General features: G+C 43.3%; 1 protein-coding gene across 6 annotated transcripts in view; it reads left to right on the forward strand.

Moving 5' to 3' along the window:
* Positions 1 to 3,957: 3,957 nt before the first annotated feature.
* The window catches only part of TRMT9B (tRNA methyltransferase 9B (putative)), a 71,729-nt gene continuing 48,679 nt past the window's right edge, over positions 3,958 to 27,007 (forward strand). For 2 of the 6 annotated variants that reach the window (XM_072763588.1, XM_025993525.2), the window contains exon 1: positions 5,253 to 5,390. The gene's annotated coding sequence lies outside the window, so the exon portion shown is untranslated. Of the gene's footprint in view, positions 4,496 to 4,794; positions 5,210 to 5,240; positions 5,391 to 9,380; positions 10,040 to 27,007 lie in introns of those variants that run through there. The other 4 variants (XM_025993524.2, XM_072763586.1, XM_072763585.1 and 1 more) reach the window with 4 other exon arrangements.

Raw genomic sequence — 27,007 nt, forward strand, 5'->3', positions numbered from 1 at the left:
CTTATGCACCAAGATATTATCATGCTAAACCAGTTAAAATCACTCAAAAATATGGAAAGACTTTGAAAGGAAGACAAATGAAGGAAAGAACACAGCTATGTTTTTTTTTAAGTGTCTATTATAGTAATAATAGATAAGCACCCAAGTGGTTAATAGCCAGTACTCAGACCAGGGTTTTTTTTATGTAGTAGACAGCCAGAGTTGAAAGGAATAAAATAGTTATATAAGTATCATGCAGCATAGCTTGAGGCTTATGGCAACATATGAAAATTAATTAATTCAAATATGTGCATTAAGCTCTAACTAAATGCCAAGAACTGTGACAGGCAATGAGAACCAAATAAATAGTTACAAGCTCTAGGAAAATAGCTTATGTGAATTTGTACATAAAAGTAATAACTCAGGAAACTAGAGGTGTGGAATGGAGGGCTGTATAAGCTGGAGAAATCTCCAGAGAGGCTGGGGCCAGGCTGTGAGGGGCACTATGCCATAGGCTACCGGATTCGTGGTATTTAGAAAGCAGTGGAGAGCTGGTATTGGATCTCAAGCAGAAGTAACATGAAATAATTTGATTTTAGTATTTATTGATTATATTTCCTCCCATATTTCCATTAAACAAATGGTGAAAAATAATAACAGCTAAACTCTAGATATAATTTTCAAAATGGTTCACAGAAAACAAATGCTATTTTTTGTGGAAAAAGATTTACTTCACTAAAAGAAAAAATTCAGTTAAAAAATGTGATTTGATTTGCAGAAATTTGATTTCAAATAGCATCTCAAGAAGGAATCTTCTGTTTTTAGTAGGAGGAAAGAAGAGCCTAAAAAAAAAAAAAAAAAAGAGCCATGAACAGAATACTTAAAGCTCTCCCTCCTGTCATGATGGCGGTGTTATAGGTGACCAGTATGCTATCACACAGTTGTGCTTATTCAAGTTATCTACACTGATATTATTTACTTATGAAGCTCCATGAGAAAGTAAGGAAGAACAAGCAGTGGTCTCCACAGCCATAAGCAACTCAGAAGGTCCTGGAAGGTTAACATGGAAACCCAGCCCTGGGTAGGGTTCCTCAGTAGGGTGAGTTCCTCAGTTGTCAAGGCATTCATTGACCCTCCAGTGTAACTCAGTCATGTGCTTGGCTCAGTTTAACTCTGTCTTTGCCTCTCTTGGGGCAGTGAAGAAGAGTGGTTAAGAACACAGGCTCTAGAAGGGTACCTGGGTGGCTCAGTGGTTGAGTGTCGGCCTTTGGCTCAGGGCATGATCCTGGTCCGAGGATCCAGTCCCACATTAGGCTCCCTGCAGGAAGCCTGCTTCTCCCTCTTCTTATGTCTCTGCCTCTCTCTGTCTCTCATGAATAAATAAATAAAATCTTAAAAAAAAAAAAAAAAAGAACACAGGCTCTAGGGCTCTCACTGTCTGGGTTTAAACCCAGGCCTTGCCTCTAAGACACTTAGGAAATGAACTCATCAGGTCTCATCCTCTACACAGGATATATCTATCTGACAGCATGCTTCCAGTCACTGCCTTATAGGCCACAGATAGCTCCTTTTGATGGGCGCAAATCCTTTGTTCGGTGAGTCATGTGATGGTAAGTATGGTACCTCAGTGTGAGGAACCACTGTCACTGCCTTTCTCCAAAGGGCTCAGGGCAGATACTCAGAGAACCTTGGCCTGCCATCTGCTCAAGAGGCACATGCCAGACCCAGAGTTAATTAATAAAGGAACTGAGTTGACTAAGCTACATAATAATAATCATATATAATAACATTATGTAATAATATATAACACATACAATATTATATATATTCATGTTATATTTTCAATATGACACATTTTATATATTTACAATTAGTACATATAATATATTCACTAATATAAGTGAAATATGATATATAAATATATATAATAAGGGAAATATAAAATGAAGTGTAAATTTAGAAAGAAACAGAACACTTCTTAAATGTTCCACAGTGATTTAACTTCTGTTGAGACCATCACCAGCACGCTTCATAATTAACTGTAAGAGAGGACCTATTGTTTCTTTTTTTTTTTTAAAGATTTTATTTATTTATTCATGAGACACAGAGAGAGAGAGAAAGAGAGGCAGAGACACAAGCAGAGGGAGAAGCAGGCCCCATGCAGGGAGTCTGATGCGGGACTCGATTCTGGGACTCCAGGATCATGCCCTGGGCTGAAGGCAGGCACTAAACTGCTGAGCCACCCAGAGATCCCAAGACCTATTGTTTCTATATAGACTTTACTTATTAATAATATGGTTGTCTCCCTTGTCAACAGGGGATACCTTCCAAGACCCTCAGTGGATGCCACAAAGGGATCTCTGTTATTCAAAGAGAATAACAACACTAATAATAAAATGGAACAATTATAACAATATACTGTAATAGAAGTTATGTGAAAGTGGTGTCCATCTCTCAAGATATTTTATTGTCCTGTACTCACCCTTTATATGATGATGTGAGATGATAAAATGGCCCCATCACCACAAAGCAGCATCAGGTGACCTCTGATGTTCTGATGGGTCAGAAGGAGGAGCACCTGCTTCCAGATTGCATTTGATGGCCAGGTAACTAAGACCATGGAAAGTGAAAATGTGGATAAAGTGAGACTCCTGGAATCTTACATGGGGCATCACTGGCATACTTGTATTATTTCTTAAAAAAAAACTTTTAATACAAAATTTCTGTTTTAACATGCCAAATTAAGAAATGTCATAGAACTGGTTATGTCCACTGGAGAGACAAAATCAAAGATTTTTTTCATGAAAATTGTCCAACATCACAAATAAGGAGATCATAATACAACACCCGCCCCAACCCCCACTCCCCAATCTGTAACTGCCAGTGTTTGACAGTCATATTTTAGTTTATCTTTTTGCTGAGAGATGAAAGTGAAATTCTCAGGTACCAAAAGAACACAAGTGCTATGCCCAAGCTTCAAGGGAGGGAGTGCCCTGCTTCTCTAGTGTGTAAATTTATTTTATAGCCCACTTTTCTATTTCCTCAACCCAAAGGCCGTTGGTGGCCATGGAAATGCCTCTTATGATGGCCTCGAATAGAATAATCACTTTATTTTTCTCCCTGCCTCCAAACAATGAAATGGTAACTCAAGTCCACAGACCTCTAGGGATTCATAGATACGCTTTAGCCAGTCTGTGAAATCCCAGAAAATATATGCAAATCTTTTTGCATTTGTTTTTTATATGGGAGAGCTCCAACGCTTCTCTCAGATTTTTATATGAGCCTATTTCCCACAAAATGTTAAGAGCCTCTGCCTCTGCCATATCTCAAAAATATAGTAAACAGACTTTCTTCCATTCCTTGGAGGGTTCTCCCTGTTAAAATCCTGCAGAGGTCGCCCCCTCCAGGATGCCTTCCCTGACCACATCACCTATAACTGATTTCCCTCATGCTTTCCCACAGATTTTAAAACAGGGCACTTTTTTAAAATCACATTTTGTTGAGACCCCATTCACTTGACAAATATGTATTAGGCCTCCACTGTGTGTAAGTCACTATACTAATTTAGGTGTGCCTTGTCCCCCACGGCACTGTTAGAAGATGGCAAGGAACATCACAGTATCCAGTACATATCTTGCACTCAAGGACGTATTGCAATTGTAGCTCCATTGAATAGAAATAAAAATGAGCAGTGGCACTTCAGTGGGCTGGCATCCAGCTCAAGAGGAACATGTAAAATCAGACTCCTGATTTTCTGTTCCCCTTTTAAATGCAAAAGGGAGAAAAAGGGAAGATCAATTTCATTATCCTGGACATGGTGCTAAAGATGCCCAAGCAAAGGTTCCCTTCCCTACCCCAACGTACTGTTGCTCTAGTAGGTTCAGAATCACAAGCTGCGTGTGCGCATCTCCACTTATTCTCTTAGTAGCATCTTAAATACACCAGTGAGCCCTGTAGTAGGGTCCCCACAAAAAGACCGTGCCCGGAAAACAGCTCAGCATGAAGCTCCCTCCCTCCTCCTTGGAATCAGGAACACATCAGCTTCATACACAAAGGGCAACACAGCAATTACTATATATGTTAATTTTTCAATATGGGCACGTGCATTTTTTTTTTTTTTTACAAGTACACGGGCCTCTGGTGATCAGTGGGTTGTTTGCAATAGGGGTTGCGGGTTATCACGCTAAGGGCCTGGCAGAGCGTAGTTGCAGCAGGAAGGCGTGCGTGGGGCTGAGGGTGGGGGACGAGGCGGCGGGTTTTAGCACAGAGACCTCTAACCTAAATTCCATCCCGGCCCCGCTGGATGCTGTTTGGATGGGGCTGGCTTTGCAAACTCCTAACGGGTCAGGCACCCCGTTTCAGCGAAAAAGACCCGGGGGCTCGGGCACTGGCCCCCTGGACTTAAGGCCCTTGATTCTAGGTCATCGCATCCACCGGATCGTCTCCCTGGAAGCAGGTGGTTGCGGGAACCCAAGGCGAGAAGCGGCGCTGAAGCGTCACGTCGTAGCCGCCCCAGGTACTGCGTGGCCGCGCTCCGGCCAGGTGCCCTCGCCGCGGCGTCCCTCCCACCCAGGGCGCGCCACGGCGGGGACGCAGGACGAGAGCCCGCGGAGGAGGCAGGAAGGTCGCCGCCGGCCCCGGCACCGCCGCCCTCCGAGGCCGTCACCCCCCCGCGCGGAGGCGCCCGGAGCGCCGGAGCCCAAGCGCCGCCTCCCGAGAGGTGGGGGCGGCCCGGGGAGGCGGGGAGGCGGCGGGGGCGGGGAGCCGCGCGCCGGGCCGCGGGCCGTCCCCCCGCTGCTGTCGCGGCGGCCGCGCGGAGGCCCCGAGCCCCGGGGCGCTGGAGGCCCCCGGAGCCGCGGCTCGGCCGGCGCGCGCTCCCACGGGCACGCGCTCCCCGCCCCGCTGCCCCGCGCGCGCCGTCTGGGCTGCCCTCTTGCTTCCGCTCTCCCGCTCCACCGAAGGGGGTCGAGGGGTGCAGGTCGCACCCGGCCGGGCCCCCGGCTCGGATGCAAGAGCGGCTGCCTCTTCCCGGCTCCGGGGGAGCATTGCCACTGCCGGGCTCCGCGGCGCCGCCCGCGCCCCGCCCGCGCCCCGACCGTGCCCCGACCGTGCCCGGCGGGAGCCTCCTGCCCGGCCTGGGGCCGCCGGCGCGGGGCGCGGGGCGCGGGACCGGGGGCGCGGCGGGTCGCCAGGCGCGCTCGGGCCCCGCGGCGCGGGCCTGGCCGCCCAGGTGAGTTCCCGCCCTTCCTCTGTCGTTCCAGTCCCCGGAGTGACCTGTTTACCTTGGAAACTTAGACGTGACCCTAGCAGGCGAGCCTGCCGCGCGCTAGGGGATTGCGGGGCGCGCTTCGGCCGTGAGCCCGGGGGACTCGGAGCTCGGAGCAGCGGGGGACACGTTGGGTGACCTCAAGGTGAAAATTGCATTCATGGGGTGCACGCGTGTCTCTCCCTGTAGAAGCTACCACTTGGGGATTGATTTTTAACTAGCAGGAGGCGGTGAGCTGAGATGACTTAAAGCCAGAAAGTTTGTCACGATATTTTGGGGGTGACCTGAAAGAACTTAGTGAAATAGTCAAAGCCGAGGACAGAAATACAGTTTAAGAAGGAATTTCGAAACGCGCTGGTAGGATTTGCATAATACTTGCATAGGCGCAGGTGGTGTCCCCTGGGCTCCTAGGGGTGATATTGTAAGCATACAAACGCTTTGTGTAGAAAGAGGGGAAGCCTTTACAGGTTTACACACCTACGTGCACAGCTTGATATCGGTCGGTGTGCAAGAATTTCTGTGTATATTGAACATTTTCGTGTGGGCAAAGAGCTAGAAAATGTCTATACCGTTTGGATTATTAGCAGTGTTCCAGGCAACGATTGACATTGAACATTGAACTCCTCCTTTCGGTGGTGGCTAAATGTAATATTATTCCTGTGACTCATCAGAGTGTGGAATCCTTGACATTACTGGCTAATGAATGGTTAATTTGGTTTGAAGTTTAGAGAAGGGAGGACTGTAGGTTTTTCTGTCCTTGATGCCTGATGGAAAATGCGGTGTAAAGGGCTCTCCAGTGTTGGTGAAGGATCTTTGGAGGAGCTCAGAGGGGAGGATCATTTGAGAGGAATGAAAGTGACTCCCTGACGGCCACTGATTGCACATTGACTTCTTCTAAAGGAGACCCTTGACAAGTCGGAAAGCATCTCCTCACTAAGGGAACCGTGCCAGAGGCTACTGCTTTATTAATGCCTTTGGGCAGATTTGAGAAGGGAAGCTCTCTCTATAGGCTCTTCTTCTAATTCCAGAGAAAGCCTGTCTCTAGAAAGGTTCAATTGCCATAATGATGCTCTCCGGAAATAATTTGTCTTTTTGAGTGTGTGTTTGAATACATCTAAATCACCAAGGTAGTTCACGGTTTTAATAAAATTTTACTTACCGGCGGGATATGAAATTGAAAATACTATGGATGGTTAATTCTGTTTGCAAATGGAGAGGCAGAGGTGTTTTCCCAATAAATCTTAAGTCTCTGTTTATGTGGATTTTTCTAAAGCCAAATATTACTGGGGATTAAGAGGACTCTAAAGAAGGTATTAATGTTTATAGTGTTTCTGGCAGGTGGATATGTGAATACTTATAGACATGTCACTGCGAATAATTCCTGTGCACCTTTAGAGAACTGGTATCCAAAATTTGAACCACATTATGATGAAGCCTCTCTCACTGCTTTGAAGAAGGCAGGAAGGACCAGATAAGCTTGGCAATATACAGTTCCTTGATGTTGAGAAAAACATACGACTAAATCTTTATATTTATTGCATGGTGATGTCCTGGTGTGTATTTTAAATAGGAATTGAGTCAAGCTCTCATTGTGATTTAGCTCTTGGTCTAATGTGTTGCTGAGATGAGGCTGTCCGCACTTGTCTGTGCAACCTTCCTTTCTACTTGTGAGTAAACAAGGAAGTGCTCTGAGATGACTGGCTTGAAAGTTTTAAGATGCTGCGGATTTATTTAAGAACAAACGCCTAGGTAGCTCACTTGGTTAAGCGGCCGACCTCTTAGTTTCCACTCAGGTCATGATCTCAGAATTATGAGCTGGAGCCCTTGGTAGGGCTCCACATTCAGCAGGGAGTCTGCTTGAAGATTCTCTCCCTCCGCCCCTCCCCTGACTCACAGTCTCTCTAATTCAATCAATCAATCTTAAAATAAGAACAGACTGAAAGAATAAAAATGGAGCCTGATTCTGGTATAGTTTGGTCCCTGGAAGGTCTGCAAGTATAGTGTTAAATGGCCAGCTGAATGCCCTTCAGCTTTTGTGATTTTCTTCTCTTGATGTCCTAAGAGAGAACTTAGCATAGAGCCCCTGGCTAACAGGTATCCCAAAGGAGTTGACATCATTCACTTTGGGTACTTACTTCCCATCCAGGCAAACTTCTAACCACTCAACAGAAGGAATTTAGAGGCTGCATTGGATCACCTGGAGTGAATCCCATCTCTGAGCCATTTCCTCATCTGTGAAATGGCCATCATGAGACTTCCTGATGTGGCTGTGAGAAGCAAATGGAATAATTTATATGGAATGTCGAGTGTGCAGTCAGCACATCGTGAGCAGTCCTACAAGGCAAAATGTGTTAAATGTCATCTCCTGGGGGCTATGCAGGGGTTGCTGTGTAACTGACAGTAGCATTGAATGCTGAGGTAAATGGGTCATTCTCCTGTCCCGGTACACTTAGTATGCTCTCATAGTATACACTGTAGTATACACCAGACTCCTAGTAGTTAGTGTCCTTTGGGAGCGAGAGCCTCACCCCGTCAAACCTACATATCCTCCACTTTAGTCAGGCCTTTGGCTTATCTGGGTTAAAGAGATTTCCTGTGGGTGGTTTTTGGAAATAATGATGAGATAGTAAGGGGAGGGAGAGATGACTGAGTGAAATTCCAAAATAGAATATAAACATGCAATTGGCTAGTTTCTATTAATGCCATTAGAAGTATGGTCCTCGTAAAATGATAATAATTCCTAGTTTCCCCGAGGGCAGTTACATGTTTTGCAGTCTGTGTATTCGGACTTTGGAGATGAAGCAGCAATGACATTCCTTCAGCTTTTCAATCTTCAGCATTGCTTAGGCACCTAAGGTACCATGCTAAGCCTTCAGAATACAATAGCAAGAAAAACAGGCCTCACCTCTCATAAAATACATGTCTGCTGGTAATATGTAAGTAAATCTGTAATTATCCTTGTGCTCAGTGGGAGGCAGGCAAGATGTCGAGGGCAGAAACAGGGAATTTGACCTGTGATGGGAGGGATGTTAAAAATGCTTGCTTCAGGCAGTGATGTTGGGGTTATAAAGCATGATCCTTTCTTGGGGAAGAAAGAACCTTTAATATGTAAGGCTGAGGCCCTGCAGAGACTCTGCATGTGCAGGTATACTGTAGGGAGACTCTGCATGTGCAGGTATACTGTAGGGGCCGGCCAAAGAGAACACAGGTATCTTCAAAGAAGGGGCAATGTTGTCAGTGAGGCAGGGACAGTAGGCCCAGCCTGTGAGACACATTTTCTTTTCTTTTATATTAAAGATTACAGTGTTAGTAGAACTCTTGTTTTGTGTAAACAACTTACTTTAGGCTTTCAGACGACTATTAAATTATAAAAAAGATGTTTACAATCATTTTGTAAAGTCGATCAGAACCTAAACCAATATTTACCATAACTGACTCATTTGTCAGGTCTTTGCATTACTCATCATCCTACTTTAAAACCATTGGGATCAATTTTCTTTTTAAACATCTAATAGATCTTAGTTTAATATACATATTTTACATGTTTCTAGCTCCCCTGTATACATGTATGCAAATCTATTTGTTCTATACATGTACAGAGCAGAGCTGGAAATACACAAAATATGCCTATTTATCCAGTTTGAATCTATATATCTATTCAGGAGCTGTAGGGACTGATTCACTTGTATTTCACCCCTGGAAAGCCCTCCTGAGTCCGTGTGTGAGGAGCCTGAGCCCAGATCTGAGGAAATGTGACATGGGCCTGCTGGGCCGTGGCAGGAAGCAACATGCATCCTTGGTGGGTTGCTCTCCCGCACCATCCAGGCAAACTCAGTGAAGGATTTGGTATCTGATTCTCTTCCCCACATGCATGGTTTTATTCGCTGTTATTACCTATTCCCTTCTTTTTCCTTCCTCTCTCCTTTGTCATTTTTTTCCTTTATGTTTCTTTCTCTCTCTAGGGGTCCCCATAATTAGTTCTCAGCCTTTATAATTATGCTTTGGCTTTAACCTCAGTCCGTAGGGTGTTGGCCTCATTTTGGGTAGTTCTGGATGGCATGGCCCTTGACCTTTCTCCTGTTCTTCATGGATAACCACAGATGTCAGAGGGATACAAGCTTTTTCCTTCTTGCAGTTATCCCCAGGCATCAGACCTGCTGTTTTGTGCACTGAATGCCCTCATCAGTCCCTTCTTCCCTGTACCTGGAGGCGGCGGTGGCGAATAGAAACTACCCTAACTACTGTAAGCAGAAAGGGGCTTCATATGGGAACTGGGTGCTCGCAGGAAGGTTGGAAGAAAAGGTTGCCACTGAAAGGAGAGAAAAGGGCTGAGGCTGAGATCGAGGGATGACACCCAGACAGCACAGCTGAACTGGGCCCCCAGGGCTGTTGCCATCATTGCTACCATGTAGAGGTTGGGAATCAGGGCCACCACTGGAGCTGCTGACAATCAAGAGCACAGTGATCAGAGAAGCTGCTACGAAGCGCCACTCCACCCAGGAAGCCAGTGACTGAACACAGCTACCAACAACAGAAACAAATTTGCAAGCATATATTTTTTATACATCCTCTCCCTCCCTTCTCACCCAGCTCATCAGGAGAAGCTCATCTGTGCCCAGGCTCTTGCTGCAAGGAATTCTGGGAAATGTAGTTTACACCTTTCCAGCCTCCCAGATGGAGGATTTCACCCTTGGAGGAGACTGGAATGAATGCGGAGTGACACCCTGTCACGTCTTGCACATATCTAAAACGTATTTCATCAGAGCCTTAGGTGGCATATTTCATTCTAAGCAGGTAGGTGATATATTGTAAGAATCCAAAAAGGATCTAGTTGCTAACCAATTTCCATTTCAAACAGATGGATATTATAGTCATTATAGTCGAAATTGCTGGAAAAAGCATCAGGCAAATAAATAACTAAAAATTACCAAGCACCTGCCTCGGCATGTGGTTCTGCTTGAATGTGAAATAATATTCCTTTGTTTCGGTTTAGTCATCAAAGTCAAATACCAGGAGAATTGATACCTAAAAAAGTCCTTCCCACCAAAGTCCCAGACAGCCTACATTTAATGCATAGTGCTACAAAGGGAGAATGTGGTGTCTCATAAGAGAAATAGCTCCTGGCAGGCTGGCTCTTTCATTCGATGCATTATCCATGTATCTGTGTTTGTACCAAATTTTTCTTTATCCTATAACTTGAATGGTGTTTTTTTCTTTTTCTTTTCTTTTTTTTTTTTTAAGGATTACAAAGTTAGGGATCCCTGGGTGGTGCAGCGGTTTGGCGCCTGCCTTTGGCCCAGGGTGCGATCTTGGAGATCCGGGATCGAATCCCACGTCGGGCTCCTGGTGCATGGAGCCTGCTTCTCCCTCTGCCTATGTCTCTGCCTCTCTTCTCTCACTGTGTTCCTATCATAAATAAATAAAAATTAAAAAAAAAAAAGGATTACAAAGTTAGAGATGACCTGTTATTTGGAGATTAGAATTGGAGTATTCACTCTAATCACTTATTTCATACCCCAGTGCTCGTTAGATTCTGTGTTTGTTTGTTTTTGCTAACCATTAAAGTAAATGTGGTTGAATCTTTGCTATCACTATGTAATAAATTATCATTTATCGGCAGTCAGAAATTCCATTAGCACATCTAGGAATGAATCTTGCTTATTGAATAAAGTCATTTTATATTTGCCTCTGATATTTGGAGCTAGAAAATGAGAGCAGAGTAGCTGAAACAAATGGGGTAACTCAGTGAATTTGTCATTCTATGACGTATACCTATTTTTAATTAATTTTTTCATCTCAAAAGGCAACACTCCATTGAGATACCATCTCCAGGAGGTGATGAAAGCAGTTTAAATGCAGAATTACAAATGCTTCCTGGGGTCAACCACACTATAATATGAATATGTTCTTCCAAGTCCAGTGGTGACACCAAGAGTTTAGCCCCTCCACTCAAGCCACCAAAACAGTGCTCTTGCTCTGTAAATGTGGCTTCAAGACCAATCCACTGTCTTCCATCCTGAGCCCCCACCTAAGCCCCACTTACAGTATATTCTCAGGAGGGAACTGTTTGAATCTAATATTACACGGTTTTCATTCATTTCATTTCATTTACATTATTCGATTAATTGTAAGGGAAAGTAAGTAGCATTAATCTATGTTATGGTAACACGTTATGATCTCTGATTCCCCCTTCCCACAGTTTATCTCTTTCATTCATTTTTGAGTAAACATGCAAAAGAAAAACCTGGATTTCCCTCCCACTGGATGATAAGGAGGATGAGTTCTTATCTTTGGCTACATGGAGCTTAGTTGCAGATTAAGCTGTAGGACACAACTCCTTTTATGGATTGAAAATCAAAATCTCTCAATTTTCCATGTATTATAAAGTAGAAGAACATCCAAATCTGAACTCACTCTCTGGTTAGTTAGATCATTGATGGGCTAAGTTGAAGCAGGAGGTGGGTAGAGAAAGCATAGTTTTTTGGTTTATTTTTTAAAGCAAAATTTGAGGATAAACAAGACTAGTATTTGAACATCATTGAATGATTGTTTAGTCACTGACTCAAGTTGTGGATGTCAAGAATCTCCTTTGGTGGTTCTTGTTGCTGGGAGCTAAAGATAGATGGCTCTGCCTTTGAGAGACGGATCCTTTGGGGGAGTCAGTAAGAAAGGGTTGGTGGGTAATATGGTACTCTTATCATCAGTATGGAAAACAGTGGCTTTCTCAAAGAACAAGTGGGGGATTTTCTCATGGTCAGGTAAAAGGCAGAGTTAATTGAAACACAGATGTATTTCTGACTTCAAAGAATATCTATGGATATTTTTAATAATAGCAAAACAACAAAAAGGCAGCTAAAACAAAAAAGAGACAAAAAATGTCAATTGTCTTGGACTGGGCCTTTTATCTGGTCCCTTTAACCTACAGAAACTGAAGTGAGCTTGTCACAAGTTAGAGGGTTTTAGTGTTTAAAGACATAGTGAGTTTGTAAGAAAAGAGGGCTGCTTAATGGTACTTTAGTCAACGTTCAGAATTAAAAAATGTCAAGGGTGGTAGCAAGGAAAGGGGGTCCTCAGTGCTATCAGGGACTTCCATCCTACAACTACAAGAAATTGAATTCAATTCCAAAAATGGGCTTGGAAGTAGACTTTTCCCCCAGAGCCTCTGGGCGATAGCTTGGCCTGACCAATATCTTAATTTCAGCTTTATCATATCCTGTGCAGGAAACTCAGCCATGTTCCAAGCTTCAGACCCACAGAACTGTGAATAAATGGATGTTGTTTTAAGTTTCAAAAAAAAAGATCAGAACCCATAATATTCTATAGGACATTGAATTTATAGAGTACTTGAGAAAATGCAAGCACATCCTGAATGTTAAGACATTTACAAATTGAAAATGTCAATGCAATGATATATGCAATTGTGAAATAGATCTAGAGTGATCAGATGACTTGTTGTTCAATCTGGGACACTTTTAAGAGTGAAAGGGGCACTACTAGTGATTGCCCTGGGAAAAGAAGCAGAAATGGGGACAGAAGCAAGCAAACCAGGATTTATGGTCACCCAAGATTAAGATACTGGGTTGTGTAACATTACTGCGTTAACTGCAATATTGATTTCTTAAAAATTGTGGTAATGTATACATAACATAAAATGTAGATTTAAACCATCTTGAGGTATACAATTCAGAAGCATTAAGTATATTCATATTGTTGTGCAATTATCATCATTCATCTCCAGAATTTTTATCATCTTGCCCTTCTTGAAAGTGTACCTTTTAAACAGTAAGTCCCCATGCACCTCTCCCCTTCACTCCCTTCACTCCTGGCAACCACCATTCTACTTCCTGTCTCTGTGAATCTGACCACTCCAGGTGCATTACATTAGTGGAGTAATAAACTGATCTTTTGCGACCGGCTTATTTCACTTAGCATAATGTCCTCAGGCTTTATCCATGTTGTAGCATGTATCAGAGTTTCCTTTCTTTTTAATGATGACTATTTTTCCACTGTATTTATTTCCACATTTAAAAAAATCTATTCATTTGTAGATGGATACTTAAGTTGCTTCCACCTTTGGCTCTTGTGAATAATGCTGCTGTGAACATGGGTGTACACATACATCTGTGAGCCTTTTCTTTCCATCCTTTTGGATGTATACCCACAATATTGATTTTTAAATGGAGAAATTAAAAATAGAGGGAAAAAGAACATTCTTTTCCATTGTAGAATCTTTCCAGTCATACTATTTCAATATAGTACTCTGTTAGACTGGAGTCTGGCTATGCCTCTACAGAATTCGTTAGAAAAATCAGTTGATACAGACAATTTCAAGAAACCGCCTGCTAAAAAAAGCACCTAGGGGTTCAAATTCCATCTCCACACAAGAAAGGAAGCCAGTTTTTCTGTCTCCACTACCATGATGCATCGATCACAGATGTTTCTAAGGAAAAAGGGCTGGCATTTAGACCGTCAGAATCTGAGTCAAGTGAATGGCCTTCAGCAGCATAAAGAACCAGAAAATAACAGCATGAGATTGAACAACAGTAGGCTCCATGTGACCTAGAACATCTTTGTAACACAGGAGACCATGAACTTCCTGGAAACGGGCAACAGAACTAACCACCATCTGTTGATGTGGAAGCTGAGCTGAAAGGAGACAGGCTACAGGGGAATGTGGACTTTCTGGATACTGAGAAGAATGTTCTTCTTTTGGCTATAAAAGTAGATATCAGAAAGTCAATGTCAAGAACATTGGTACATCTGATATGAACTTAGATAATCCCTTCATGGAAATAGAAGCATCAAAATATAACTTATCATCTGAAATTTTAAGCACTTTATTTCCACTAGGGATTTATAGACCTGGGAAGTAATGTTGACATGTCTGGAACAAAAAAGGAATTGCCACATTTCCCTCTGTGTCTCTGTGGCAGATGTCAACCCTCTCTGGAGTCAATAAAGAAACTAATTCATCTGTAACAGCAGCCTTGAGGATACATTTTTGGTCACTGATAATAGCCATGTTTCAGAAAAATACATCAGCAGAGGTTAATCTGCCAATCAGAAATGGTAGCTGACAGCCCCACAGGTACTAAGGAGCTTTGAGAAAAATGGACCCAAAGTGAATATCTTACAGCTTTTCAGAATGAATAGTACCCACGGTCTGTTCTCATCAGACCACACCTGTATCAGTGGGGACTGAAATACTATCAGGCAAGTCCACATGAAAACCTGCACACAGGTGTTTATAACGTAAACATCCCCAAATTGCAAATAACCAACATGTCCTTCAGTAGGTGACCAGATAGACTGTGGTATATCCATACAATAGAATGATATTCAATGGTGAAAATATTTACTAAGCTGTGAAAAGAAATGAAGGAATCTTAAATAAATATTGCTAAGTAAAAGAAACCAGTCAGAAAAGACTAAATACTGTATAGTTCCAACTATATGAGATTCTGGAAAGAGTACTATATGAGTCCGGACTAAGTAAAAAGGCCAGTGATTGCCAGGATTCTTGGGCGGGGAGTATAGGAGATCAATAATGGAAACGTGAAACTATTCCAAATGATACTATAATTATGGACATGTGACATCTTGTATTTGGCAAAACCCACAGAACAGAAGAATACCAAGAGTGAACCCTAATATAAACTATGGACATTTGTTAATAATAATATATCAATATTGGTTCATAGTTTTAACCAATGTCCCACAGCAATGCAAGATGTTAGTTAAAAATTGCATAAAATGTGTCTTAAAAAATTAATACATACTTCACCTGGTGCTGGAATAGAGATGTAGAAAATGTTATCTGCAAGGGTCCAGGTGATGGCATGTCAAGTTCAGGGAACACGGCTCCAAGCCAATGAAGCAAGGAAGCGAAAGCAGTCCTGTCATCTATTCCCAGCTGAAACATCTAATCAGCGACACTGTACCTTGGGTGCAGGCTTTTCACTCAAGCTCTTAGCAGAGGAGGAAGATGCACACAATCAGACTTTTGAGCAAACTACCTCCTTCCATATTAGTTAAAGACTTGGGTCTGGACCCATGAAATCCATCGACACACCTGACACCAGAAAAGATGTGGGTCCTGAAGCTGCCCAGCCATTCACCAAGTCCCACCAACTGTCTGCCATCGTTTTTTCCCACTGTGTACACTGCTGGGATTCTCCACGTTGGCTCTCCTCTGCAGGAAGGTCTTGAGTGCTTGCACCCAAGTGGGCAGATATGCAGACCTAGCTCTTGTATTTCTAGCAAGGAATGCTGTATTCCTACAGAGCTATGGCAAACCGCACCAGACCATACACATTAGAAAAGCTGTATAGACACACATGCACACCCAGATATGCATATATGTAGAAACCTGTAAGCAGAATGTTGAGCTGGATTTTTTTTTTCCAAAGTAACTTATGCTCTTTTGTCTTATAATCTGTCCTACTCATGAAAATTTGGACCTTTTGAAATGTATTGGCAGTACGTCCACCCAGAAGCTTTTAATTCTCATTGAGATGATGCATTCTGGCATAAAATTGTTGGTTTTATGTGTAGCATACCACTTCACAATGATAGTGAATCTCCAAGCGGCAGAAACTACTAGAAATCCCACCACTTGTGCAGCTAAAAGCAGATCAGCTTAACGCTGGCTCTCTGGCTTGTAGGCAAGGTATGCCTCGTTGACTCAACTGTCAGCTTGTAAACTTTTAACCACACAGTTTGGGGTTTTGAATGATTCCCAGTGCGCTGGGTATTATGATTCATCCATTGAAACAGGACATCAAAGAATACTTGGCCAATAAAACAATGGAGAAAAAACCGTGTTCTGTTTTGACATGGAAATTTTTATTGTAGGCAAATAGTAATCACCAAAGCATTTATACATGTTATTGAATACTCTCTGCAACAGCTGCTTTAGACAAAGCTGGGACCAAGTAACTCCTTGTTTTCCTGGATCTGCTTATTTAAACGAGGCTGCAGTGTGGTTTGCTGGACCTCTGGACTTGTAGAATCAGTACATGTGTGGATTAGTCCTTAAGAAGCTTATATAGTTTTCTTTTCCTTACCAGTTGGCCTTTAGGTATTTATAAGTGACACCAGTGGCATCAGGTTTTTGTTTTTGTTTTTTAATTCTGATTTTTAAATTTAAATTCAGTTAATTAACGTACAATGTCATCTTAGTTTCGGAGGGAGAGGTCAGTGATTCATCAGTTGCATATACCACCCAGGCTCATCCCATCACGTGCCCTCCTTAATGTCTATCACCCAGTTACCCCATTGCCCCACCCCTTACCCTTCCTGCAACTCTAAGTTTGTTTCCTATGGTTAAGAGTCTCTCATCGTTTCACCTACTGTGACAGAGAACTTAAAGCTCTTTCCACACACAGCTGACGTCTTTCTTGATCCCCATCTCAGCATGATGCTCTTTCTGTTGGTCCTTATACCCACCTTGTCTTGTGTCTTGCTCAGCATCGGGGTCCTTCACCTGGGCAGCAATGTCTGGGCAAGGCTTCCTGCCTTCTGGGTGACCAGATGCTTCAGAAAGAGTATATTCTGGTCTGTCGCTGTCCTTGAAGTGCCAGCAGAACCACCATCCTGTGCAATTTAACCACAGTTTTTCTCAAAACTGTGATGTTGCTATAAAACCTAGTGTTAGGAGCCTGTGGCAGGGAAACTGGAGGGACTGTTGAGATTGAGCAGTGTTCTACAGCAGGCAGGCTGCCGTGGGTTGAAATAAGGGACAAGGAGGTAGGCAAGGCACACAGGCCGCTCTTAGGGGAGTGGCTGCAGATGGAGAGAGAGGATGGGCCCAAGGCAAGGAAAGATGACATCAGTAGAGAGATGCTGGTCTTTGAGAGGCATCTGACAATCCTGGGGACGATAAGGGATGTAGGAGACTTGGGGATGGCATGGAGAGAGAATGAAGAAATCTGCATTTTCTTAGTGAAGTAGGAGCAGAGTTGGCCCTGGTAAGACACTGTTTTGTAGACATTTCAGGATTTCTGGGGAAATTGAATTAGGTTCTCAGTGCAAACGATACAACTTTAAGCTTTGGTTTAATATCTGCCCACTTTTGGCTCGAGTTTTCTCATCCATGAGCTCTGCAGCATCTAATTTTCTAACAGTTTAGGAAGCTGTAAAACAGAGATCAGGTGACTGAAGCAAACTCTTGGCCTTCCTAAAGAAAAATCTGTGAAAAAACTCAAGGCAGTATTGTCATCTTCATGATTTGTGTTATTTAAAAACTAATTTTCTAAAATATTGTATTTCAATTTTTTTTTAACATTTCATGTTTTAACATCATAGGTATCAGGGTGCATCTTACCGTTGATGGCATGTCATCAACTTTCTTGGCACAATAATTGTGCATGTTACAAAATAGATGGTGTCTTAGTCGGGGTGGATGACCATAACAGAAGACCACGGACTGGGTGGCTTAACCAGTAGATATTTATTTTCTCACAGTTCTGGAACTGGCAAGTCCCAGATGAAGGTGGCCACCAATCTATTTTCTGGTAAGAGCCTTCTTTCTGGTTTCCAGATAGCTACCTTCTTGCTGGGCCCTCACGTGACCTTTCCTCTGTGTGCACATGGAGAGAGCGTTCTCCAGTATCTTTGCTTGGATTTGTGTTTCTAAGTAGGCTCCACACCCAATGTGGAGCTTGAACTCAACCCCAAGACTAAGAGATGCACTCTCTACTGAGTATGGCAGGTGCGCCTCAGGTCTCTTTTCTTATAAGGACATTATAAGGGCCCCCACCCTTATGACTTCATTTAACCTTAGTTACCTCCTTGTTAGCCCCACCTTCAAATACAGCCACATTCAGAGTTAGAGCTTCAACATATGAATTTGGGGGGAGACACAAACATTCAGACCATGAAGATGGCATCCTAGATCCCATTATGTATTGGATGGTCATCACCAAGAAATACTTCTATCAGCCGTAGGAGCTTCAGGTTAAATCTTTTGTCTTATTTATTTTTATTTTTTATTTTTTAAAATTTTAAAAAATATTTTATTTATTCATGAGAGACACAGAGAGAGAGCGAGAGGCAGAGACACAGGCAGAGGGAGAAGCAGGCCCCATGCAGGGAGCCCAACATGGGACTCAATCCCGGGTCTCCAGGATCACGCCCTGGGCCGAAGGCAGGCGCTAAACCGCTGAGCCACCCAGGGATCCCCTGTCTTATTTATTTTTAATTTTGAGTCAGAACTCATATTTTTTTGAAGGAGATTATAAAATGGCATTTATTATTTAAAATTAGAAATAATGGACTGTGTCTCCTCATAGGCTTATCTCTGAAGAGACAAACACAGTTATAAAATGAGGTATGAAAACTGAAAAAAATTAAACTTTTCAAAACAGTCTGGTTTATTCTGGGCACAGACTTAATAACTCCTGCTGCTAGAAGAAGTACAATTTACTGCCACAGCAAAGCTTAAAATGTCAAACATATTCTTACAAAATACAATGTAAGCTGCCTGCAAATTAGACCATTCTTTTAGCTGGCATATTTCCTACTTGTGTGCAGCTTTCATAATTGTGGCACTTACTTGGAATGGAAAGCCTCTGTGCATGATGTAAACATTCAAACCCTAGCACTGCATCAGTTTTCATAGGTGCTAAGCAGGTATGGGTTGCTGCAGACCACAGAAGCAACAACAAGATCCCAGCTATTAGGAGCTCAGGTAATGAAACAGAATTAGCACTGAAGCAGACACAGCAAGGAGATGTGTCAGGGAGCTCTGGTTACAAAGCAAAAGCCTGCCCATCAGAAGGCCAGGACCCAGGGCCTTGGCAGGAGGTCACAGGTGCCACCAGCCTTTCCCAGCATCCAGATCACAACTCAGAACCAAGAAGACATAAGAGTGGTCAGATGGCACCAAATTGGTTTATCCAGAGCCGATCCCTCTGATGACCCAAAAGTCTTTCGTTCATATTTTAGGCAGGATCTCAAAAGATTTAGTTGTCTGGTTTCTGTTAGGCTGAGTAAAAGACAGAGGGAAAAGTGACGACGGTGGGAGAGGACAGAGAAATGGTTAAGAAGCACTCAAAGCCTAATGCCACTCAGTGTAAATGCAGATGCTCTACGAAGCCCTGGAGAGCATCACTCTACTTTAATACTTTGTCATACTTAGCCTCTATGTTACCAATTTAAAAACAAGTCATTTATAGGCTATTTAGAAAGGCATCAAAAATACATGTATTAGGTTAGAAAGATATCCATAAAAGTCACTAAAATAAATAATACCTTGATCAACCTCAGGAATTTTAATGTTAAATTATGTGATACCGGTTTTTAAAAAATATTTATTTATTCATGAGAGACACAGAGAGAGGCAGAGACATAGGCAGAGGGAGAAGCAGGCTCCCTGCAAGGAGCCTGATGCAGCACTTGATCCCAGGACCCTGGGATCACACCCTGAGCCGGAGGCAGACACTCAACTGCTGAGCCACCCAGGTGTCCCAAAATACAGGCTTTTATTAAAACTGACCTCTAGGGATGCCTGGGTGGCTCAGTGGTTGATGAGGGGAGTCCTCCCTCAGAGATGAGCTGAGCCTGCTTGTTCAGGAGTTGGGCTAAAAGCTTCATTTCCCCAGATCACAGGAGCAAGAAATAGAGGTCACACTATGTTCATTATCTCGTTTACAGTCTCCTTTTCAATTTTACGTTACAACAATAGAATCCTCATATAGCGTTAAAGGCATTTTAGGATCACGTAACATTCTTCATCAGGACACACACCGATGGTTAATACTCCAGAGGTATGGGAGTTATAAGTAGTACAATTTTAGGTAGCATGAAAATAAACCTTACAGTACATGAAAAATTGGATTGAGAAGCAGGAATGTTCTGTGGGTTCCATGTTCAAGGAACATGGCTCGCTCTAGGGTCCTAGGTAAATTATTTCCTGTATTTGATTTCTCCCTGAAATGACCATCTAAAAATCTGTGCAGTGCCCTGAAATCCTTGATCATTTAAATTAAATACTAGTATGCTGGGCAAAAGCATATGTTAAAAAACACCCAGAGTCTCTGAAACAAATGGGACAAGGCAGTGGCAGAGCTAGGTTTGACCTTTGCATCTTAGGGCTTCAAAGTTATATTCTCGACTCCCACCCTATCTGAATCCTTGGACACAGACTGAAGCTCATCAGACCACAGTGAGGTCCTAGGAACAATGACACTGATGACTTGCTCACCCCGGAGGTTTTTCTTGTGGAGAAACTGACATTCAAACGAATTTTTCCTATTAGCATTTGACCAACATAGATTATTTTAAATTTTTCTCCACTAATGCACTAGACCTAAGTGTATTCCTTTCTAATGAAAGCTGCCCTTTAACATCAGTAATTTCCAGGGAAGGCAAAGCCTCCTGAGTTTTCAACTTCTCTTGTTAATTAAGTATGGAAACTGTCACTCTCAGAGTAGAATTACAGTCATTCATCCACTTAGAATGCCAGCAGAGTATTAAATGTGTTTTTAGAACACCACCTTAATTCCATTTTACAATGGAAATGTAAATATGAAAGTAGTCGATAGTAACGGACTAAGTGATTAACGAATTTTGAACCTGTTGTGAAGCATTGTTACACGTTATTGTATAGGCTCTAGTACCTTGTAATACAGCTTCTAAAAAAAAGTGATAAAGATGAATTTCTATTTTAAATGGGATGCTCTCCAAATCACAAAAGACATACACACACTAAGAAACTATCAAGGTCTGCAGAGACATGTGACTTTCCTAGGAGGCTGCCTGTTTGATGAAGAGGAGCTTGGGAAGGGGAGCAAAATGAGCAGATTTTCCTGCTTTCTGTTCCTTTAATCTAGAAAGCCATAGGCTTGCTCTTTGGAATCTTCCTCTCATAAGCAAACATTGATCCTTTATCAATTTCTGATATCTTTGTCATGGAGAGCTACTGTAGCTTCTAATTAACTATCCAAATCTCTTCATGTTCTCTACTCTGAGGTCTGAATTTTTAATGAACTGCAGTCAGGTTAAGAGGCATCTTGGACAGAGTGACATTTCGAGGTGTGAAATGATGGCCACATGTTGACTCCGTGTTCAGCTGCGCCCTCTGGGAGGCACCAATCCTCAGGATGGTGAGGACGGGCAGTCCAGAAAGCTTGACTCTGGGTGCTCACGGGGGACACCAGAAGCACATTTTCCAATTTAACAATGCCTGTTAGTTACCAGAAGAGCTGCGGCATGATGGGTGTACACCATGCCATTTATTAACTATGCTGGCCTCACCTGACCAGTGTCACAGAGAGTCAGCATGGAAGCCAGTTCCTCCATATGGAAAACCAAACTCCCTCCCTCTCTGGATTATAGCTGGATTTCCATCTAGGATCTCTCTCTATATAAAGAGAGAATTATTTGGGATCCTAGGCTCCTTAATTGATACTTAGAATCCCTTACCTTTAGTTCTTTCCTGGTGATAATTCCAGTAGTACTTGGTTTTCCATTTTCTTACCTATATATACTTTGTGTGTGTGTATACATATATATGTGTGTGTGTCTGTATGTATATGTGTGTCTATATATATATAGACATATATATATATACTTCTGTGAATAGAATTGTATGAAAACAACAAAAAAATTTACTGTTAATGTTTGCAGACATCTGTTATTAGTAAGCAGACTTGTCTGTTCTTTCACTGTCCTTGAATTTTATGCTCTGAGATCTATTTTTTATGTAATCCTGTTTGTAATCTGTCTTCACTTTTTATTTCTAAAGTAGCATCTGATTGATTTTTATATTGTACTGCATTCTCTATCACACAAGACCGTAAAGAGAGCACGTTGACGGTAGTTCACTCCACCTAGTACTATACACTTTCCCAAAGCACGCTGATGGCTCTGCCTTGGGTGCAGGGCTCCTTCCCCATGAGCGTGAGCTCCACTGCTCACATCCTGCCCGCTGCCTTCTTCAGCCTTACACATCATTGAAATAGAAGAGTTGGTTGCCCTCACCTAGTCCTTTTTGAGCTTTGCAATGTACTTCAGTGTGTTAGACGTTTACCACAGCTGTCAATATTAACGCTATTCCACAGATTGGGATCTTAAAAAAATCCAGCCGAGTTTAGAAAGTATTAGCTACAGGAAACTATAACCTCATTTGGAACGTGGAATAGGACTTGGCACCAAAGTTTTTTATTAGATTGCCCACTGTCAGCCACTATACACTTGTCCAGTGGGGAAATGTGTTTGAGGACTGGCATAAGAAGAAATTCAAGTCTGGCACAGGCTGCCAATGCTTGAAAGTTATGTTGTACTTTGGGGACGTTAAAGCACATTTCCATGTGAACATAAGAGTCTTAAAAGAGGAAGGGCACTTTACATCTAAGAGGAAGTAACAGAGACCTGGAGAAGCTGAGTGACTTGCACAAGGTAATGTGCCACTGACAGACCCAGGCCTGGGCTTGGTTCTCCCAATACACTATAGCATTTTTCGTCACACCAGAATGTTCTGAGTTCTTCTTCTGAAGTTTTATTAGTGAGGTTTCATGCATTCAAGCCTCAGTTTTCAAGCTATTTTACTGACTGACTGAATGTAAAGGCAAAACACACTGCTGTACTCTCTACTCTCAGTACACGACTGCCTCCCTGCTTCACTTCTGCTCACCAGACGTGTGGAGATTCTTGCACACCATGTGATTCAGTGCCAGTAGCCGGGCGCCCTACAATTTCACTCGCTTGCAACACCATCTACCTGGAGGTAGCCTCAGATGCCACAGGTGAAGGGTTCTGTCCCACAAGACTGCTCCCTCTCCCCCACGTCGGACGCCAGGTACGAGGCCAGCTTGTCACCTGCGCTGCTGACTGGCTATGCCTCAGCTGTTCCCAAAGCCCCCTCCTTGGATTAGGTTGATTTGCTAGAGCAGCCAACAGAACTCAGGAAAACACTTTACCTACTGGAGTCTCAGTTTATTTTTAAAAGATAGAACTCAGGAACAGCCAGACGGATGAGGTACTTAGGGCAAGGCCCGGACCTCGCTAAGGCTCCGAGCTTCTGTCCCCTTAGAGTTTGAGGTATGCCACCCTCCTAACAGGAATGCATTTCTTGTCCACCAGCACAGAAGCTCGCTAAACCTCATCCTTGGGGTTTTTATGGAAGCACAATTGATTAAATCATTGGCCCCTGATGTTTGAACTTGCCTCTCGCTGCTCTGGATGTCTGGGGGATGGGCCTTAGGTCCGACCCTCTTCTCCCCTGACAACTGGCCCATCCTTAGGGGCTTTCCAAAGGTCACCTCATTAACATAAACTCAGATGTGGGTGAAAGGGGCTTGGTATTGAATAATAACAGAAGATACTCATTTCACCTTTCAGCTCTGGAGCTATCTTAGGAATTGCTTGGAAAAAACCTATTATAACAAAGATATCCCTAGGACTCTTTTTTGTTTTGTTTTGTTTTTGTTTTTCCTAGGACTCTTTAGAGTAAAGTTCAAGGGTTTTAGGAGCTATGTCCAGGAACAGTGGTTGAAGACCAAATAATGTTTCTTATTATTAGCCACAACAGTATCATGCTGAATGACTATTTCATGGATAACAGGTCCTAACGTACAAGAAAAAAATTGGAGAAACCTCCACTTACAAAATTGCTAAATAAGACAATGAGGAGGAAAAAAGGCAGAAAAAAGATATTGTTAAGAATTTCAGAGTGCTTCGTAGAGATCCACTATTTATTTTCCCCTGAATATACTTGCATGTGGTTATAATGTTTATCTATTATAAGCCTATTTTCATGACCGAGGTTATTTTATTTTGTGTTTTATCTTTGCATTAAATATTTCCTATTTATTTATCCAATGAAGATGACAGGCACCTGCCTTTTGCCTGATTGTGTTCAAAGTGCGGTGTGTCTACATCAGTGAACCCAAACCCCCTGATTCTGTGGTGTTTACAAACTACATGGGTGAGGCCGGCCATAAACAACTGTAGCAGGATGTGGAAATGAACTTCTTTTCACTTTTTGCACACAAGTGCAAAAATACAGTAATACCACTCCAGGGTCAGGTCTGAAAAACGGAAACTACACTAGTTAGGTTTGTACAGGAAATCTGATTAATCTGACTGGTTAAACCGAGGTTAGAGAGCTTTAAATGCGAAGTGGGACAAATAGGGTCTGACAGCAAAAGCAACTGCCATTGCCACTGTGTGTTGGGGGAACTAGAAGAGGGATATGGGCTTATCAGAACCTGGCAGCTTGGAGGAGGGCCCTGGAGCTGGGACCAGACCTTGGGAGCTTAGAGGGGGCCCGTGGAATCAGGATCAAGACCTCTGAGAAGGGGGCCCCCAGTCAGCTAGTGCTGATACCCGGGTAGACCCCTGGAGAGATGGGGTACAGATCCGTTGGCAGGAGTGCTGCTCAGCCGCTGTGGTATCTCCTCAGGGTGCACAAAGGGCTGGCTTTGGGAGAGTGGGAAAAATCTGAGCCCTAGCCGACTGCCACCAGAGACAAATGCTGCTGTCAGGGTAAAGGGCTGTTGCCGGGTAACTCCAGCAGGAACAGGAAGCCACCAGAAGGAGCTGCTCCCCTCTCCCTCCTCTGCCTGCCAGGCTCCATTTGATGTGCCCAGTCTGCAGAGCCCCTTGACAAAGTAGACATGCTGTTTGCAGAGCCCCCACTTCAGGACACAGAGCAAGGTGGAGAAGGCTGTGGAGGGACCCTCACTTGGTCCTGGTCCCAAGGGCTGCAGTTAGGCTCATGCTGTGAAATTCCTTGCTAGATTACCCAAGCAGAACCGCAGAAGTGGTGGAAACCTGTTGTTTTTAAGAACTGTACTACAATACACATAACATAAAATTTGCTATTTTAACCCTTTATAAGTGTACAGTTCAGTGGCATTCAGTACGTTCGCATTGTTGTGCAGCCGATCTCTGGAATCCTTTTAATCCTCCTGAGTTGAAACTCTGTGCCCATGAAACAGTAAGCTGCCACCCCCTGGCAACCACCATTCCACTTTCCCTCTGGACTTGACTACTCTGGGGACCTCAGATAAGTGGGTCAGATAATACTTGTCCCTTTCTGCCTGGCTGTTTCACATAGCATGTCTACAAGGCTCCTCTGTGTTAAAGCATGTGTCAGCATTTCCTTCTTTTTTAAGCCTGAATAATATGAAATCTGGTTTTGTGACTCTTAGGCCAAACCATGTTGGAAGAACTGGGATGCTGGGGTGAGGATTTATTTAGAGAGAATTTTGTGGCACACTGTGGATGTCACCTTACCCTGTTCTCCCTCCCCCTCCTCCTCCTCCTCTTCCTCCTTCTCTCTCTCTCTCTCTGACACACACACACACACACACACACACACACACACACACGCCATCTTGGGAAAAGAGAGGAAGATGTTTCTCCCATCCTCAAGTCAAGTGGCAGAGCTTTAAGGGGGACCACACAGCTTGATCTGTGGCCCTTGTAGTTTAGAGGGCACAGCAGTCTGGGGTCAGCCCTACATCTGGAAAATACAAAGATTGATAGAAACAGAGCAGGGGATATAGGTATTGTTTGGGAAGTACTGGCACTCTCCCTGAGGATGGATCAAAGGTGTTTTTCTTGGACCAGATGTGGGCCACACAAGATAGATGGTGTTGGCCTAGCTGCTAAATATGGCCCCATCTAGATGCCTGACAATTTGGCGGGTGAAAATGTGGGAGGCGTAGCACAGGTGACCAGCTGCTGAGAGTCATTGTAAGCTGCCAGCGGGACAGTGCACTCCCAGAGTCTGCTGCAATGAGGGACTACAAGGAACCAATGAAAGTCTTGCACAGAGGCCACCAAATGGCCCATGAAATAGAGAAGCAGCCGTTAGTTCCCAGCATGCCCAGCGATCACTCACACCACTTCTAGTCAAAAAGGGACTTTTCTAGCTCCCTGACATCGCCTTGCTGGCTGTCTCTCCAACCACTCCAGTGCTGGAAGGTTTGAAGCAAGGTGGACCTGGGAGTAAGGGCGGAGGTCCAAAAAAAGATACCCCTGCGCTCCACCTTTCCTGCCACTGGCTTCATTCACCATGGCAGCAGGTGAGACTAGAAGTTTCAGATTGGCATGCAACATGGACTTGATCTTACACTGGACAGGGAACCTCAGTTGCAGAAATAAGGGTGTTTGTGAACAAAGCAAATTGGAGAACAAGAACAGAAGTATGAGTGCCACAGAATTAGGTCTCCAGGGATACCACGTCACCTACAAATCCCACTTGTTCCCCAGGACAGATCTGAAAATAAAAGTTCCAAGTGTTTGGCGAAGGCTCTGGGCAGCAGAAGCGTCATAGTCTGCAGTCAAAGCAGTGACTTGGGGTTGGTGGAAAGTGAATGGCCCTCCGATGTCACTGGGTTGTTGGTGAAACAAAAGCATTTTACCACTTTGTTGCATGAAAGAGGGACTACAGTGGCAAGGCTTTTTTGTTTTTTGTTTTTTGTTTTTTTCCTGAAAGTAGCTACGCTAACTATGCCATTTACTGGGTCCAGCATTATGGTCTAGGTGCTTTATGATCAGCGTGATGATGGAGAATTCAGCAATAAGAGGGAGGCCAAAGAGTAGACACAGCATTTTTTAATAATCCTGCCATAAAAAGAAGCAGAGAAAGTAGGGCCGAAACTGGATAGTGATCTGTGGTCATGCCTGAGAGGGTTCTTTTTAGGTTAAGAGATATTGAAGCATATTTTTATATTAATGGGAAAGATTTAATAGCAAAGGGAAAATTGGTGGTTGGGGAGAGAATTGCAGGAAGGAAGCTGTTGAGCTGCC

Source organism: Vulpes vulpes, chromosome 7, assembly GCF_048418805.1.
Source record: "Vulpes vulpes isolate BD-2025 chromosome 7, VulVul3, whole genome shotgun sequence".
NCBI classification, from domain to species: Eukaryota; Metazoa; Chordata; class Mammalia; order Carnivora; family Canidae; genus Vulpes; species Vulpes vulpes.